This window comes from Carlito syrichta, unplaced genomic scaffold (genome assembly GCF_000164805.1).
Source record: "Carlito syrichta isolate Samal-C Ts95f unplaced genomic scaffold, Tarsius_syrichta-2.0.1 Scaffold309854, whole genome shotgun sequence".
Taxonomy (NCBI): domain Eukaryota; kingdom Metazoa; phylum Chordata; class Mammalia; order Primates; family Tarsiidae; genus Carlito; species Carlito syrichta.
In genome coordinates, this window is record NW_007253950.1 from 237,768 (window position 1) to 241,120 (window position 3,353).

A 3,353-nucleotide genomic window follows, 5' to 3' on the forward strand; every position below is an offset into this window, starting at 1 on the left:
CACACACACACACACACACACACACACACACACACAAAGCAAATATAGCAAAAGGTTAACAGTTGCTCCAATCTAGATACTAAGTGTATGGGTGCTAATTATACCATTCTTTCAACTTTTCTGTGTGTGAGAATTTGTATAATAAAAAACAAAAATCAGAGAAAATTTACTTATAAAAATGTTTCCATTGGGAGGCTGAGGTGAGTGGATTGCCTGAGCCCGTGGGTTCGAGACCCGCCTGGGCAGCGAGACCTCATCTCTACAATAAATCAAAAAATCAGCTGGGCGTGGTGGCGCGTGCCTGTAATTCCGGCTGAGGCGGAAGGATCGCCGGAGCCCGGCAGGTCGAGGCTGCGGTGGCCGGGAGCGGCCACTGCACTCCAGTCTGAGCGACAGAGTGAGACTCCAACTCTAAAAAAAAAAAAAAAAAAAAATGTTTCCAGCTTCATTAGTAACAAAGAAAATGTAAATTAAACCCAAAATGCAATACCACCCACCAGAATGGCTAAAATGAAAAGCACAGAAAAGCGTTGGCAAGGATGTGAATCAAGTGGAACTCCCTTAGTGAAATGTAAGATGGCCCAACCACTGTGGAAATCATATGTAAACATATTGCATCATTATAATAGAAGTACTTGTTAATCCAGCTTTTCTTTATCTGTGTTTTTAGTTCCATAAAAAAAGCTTTTCCTACCATTCCTATATTTTCATATTTTCTGGTAATTTCTTAATTTATTTTACAGTTTGGATGACTAGCTTCTCTCAGTCAAAAGGGGATAGGTGGTGAGCAAACTCATTTGTTTGAGGAGAAAATGGGGAAGAACAGCTATCACATACTCAAGATATTTAGGTGCCTATTAGATGCCTTGGGGCTGCAGACATGGACACAAGAATGACATGTTTGGACTGTTAATGAGGTCAATCAGCTCCGAGGGAAGGACACAGTAACATGGTGATAAAAATGATGATAGAGCCATGTCCAACGTGTATGGAGGTTCAGAAGTCATGGTGAATGCTGATGTGGGCATAAGAGGGGTTTACAAAGTTTTAGAGGATGGTCCACCAAAATAGGGCCTTAGAGTAGGAGCAGTACATTTTCAGCAGGCCCACAAGAGTGAGGAGAGGTCATTCCAGGCCCAAGGATCAGCATCAAAGATGTGGTATTACGAAAGTTCAGAGCAAAACATCTCTCCTTTCAAACCTGCTCCTCCTTTTGCCTTGCATATCTCAGTTAATGGCTCCCCTATCCACCCAATTATCTTTATTGTTATACAGCAAGTAACAGGAAAATCCAATTCAAACTGGCTTGAACAACAAGGAGGCTTCTAGACAGCATAACAGGAGAGTTGAAAACTTCATGGTTGGTGGACTCAACAGCCTGAATATGCCATTGGGGATCTATCTTTGTTTTGGCCTGCACACAGCTCCAGCAGTCTATGACTCATTCCCCTGGGATCATAAGATGATTGCCAATTAAGCAAGACTGACAAGCTTCAAGTGGGAGAGGGTACTTAGGTCCCAGGATTCCAATCAAGAGTTCTGACATTGATCCTCATTGGCAGGTTTAGATCAGATTGTCACTCTAGAATCAAAAACAATAGTGAGAACCATGGAATGTGTTAATTAGTGTAAGTCAGTCTAAACCCACCTCTAAAGCTGGGACAGCAGTCAGCTTCCTCAAAGCTCATGGGCTGAACCACAGGGGAGGGTGAGAGATTTGTTCTGAGCAAAAATCTGGGTACCTTTAGGGAGAAGGATGCTGGATAGAAAACAATGTCCACTATAATCACTACCCAATTCAGGAACCTGGGAAAGATTTGGTATTGCCTCCGCTTTCACCTCCTCATATCCAACCAGTCAATAAATCCTGCTGATTCAACCTTCTTAACATTCTTTTATTCATCAAACTGCCTTTCTTCAAGCTTTCATCATTTTTCAGTCATCTTCTTAAGATGTCTCCTAAATGGTCTCTCTGCTTCTCCTCTCCTCTCTTCAAAGTTCCCTTGCACAACTCTCAGTGATCTCTCTACCCCAGAGATCTAATCTGGTTAACTCCATGCTCACAACCCAAGTGGCTCTGTATTGGTTACAGAATACATTTTAAATTCCTGGGTAAGTCACAAATCTTTCATGCTCTGTTACTAGTCTGCTAGAGGTGTAGAACAAAGTCCCATAGACTGGGTGGCATAAACAACAGAAATTTATTCTCTTATAGTTCTGGAGGCTGAAAATGTAAGATCAATGTGGCAGCAGGACTGATTTCTCCTGAGGCCTCTCTCTGTGTCTTACAGATGGCTCTTCTCCCTCTGTCCTCATCTGGCCTTTCCCCAGTGCGTGTGCATCCTTGGCGTCTCTTTCTCTTCTTGTAAGAAAGTAGTCACATTGGATTAGGGCTCCATCCTTACAACTTCATTGAACTTTAATTACCTTTTTAAGGGCCCTGTATCCAAATATTCATATTGGGGATTAGGACTTCAACCTATGGATTTAGGGGGAGAGGGAGACACAATATAGTCTATAAAAATCTGGTTTCCATCTTCATCCCCAGATACTTAAAAAATTACGTTTAAATGTTTAATTGACAAATAACAATTTTATATGTTTATGGGGTATAATGTGATGATTTGATGTATGTGACACCTCTTCCTTGCTGCCCTATGATACTGTTTCCCAAAAGCAAAGGTTGACTAGAGATGCCTAACTGAATGCAAGCAGTTAGACATCTTCATGTCTCAAATCTCCTTACCCTACACATTCTGTTTCTTTATGGGTATTTCATATGTACACATGAAATCCATAAAATCATAAGAAAACAATGAACAATTCTACCAGAAGACCAGAAGTATACAGGAACTTCTATAAGTTAAAAAGCAGATAGGATTTGATTGATAGCAAGTTTGGAGCAAAGAAAAACATAGCTCAACCAAGCACAGGCAAAAACTAGTACTTAGGAAAGAAGAACCATTCAGGGATATTCTAAGCGTAGTCAACAGCTATTTGGAATAGGAGGAGGTACTGGCACAAGAGATGGAAAACCTGTATTTGAAGCCCTCCTCATAGGGTTAACAAGAGTGGAAGCAGGTGTGAGAGATCCAGCAGAAGGAGACACGAGGCTGGGCTCAGTGGCTCAGCCTGTAATCCCAGTACTTTGGGAGGCTGAGGCGAGTGGATTGCCTGAGCCCATGGATTTGAAACCAGCCTGGGCAACTTGGCAAGACCTCATCTCTACAGTAAGTGGTAGTACGTGCCTGTAGTTCTGGCTACTTGGAAGGATTGCTGGAGCCCAGCGGGTGGATGATGGGGTGGCCATGAGTTTGCCACTATACTCCAACCTGAGTGAAACTCTGACTCAA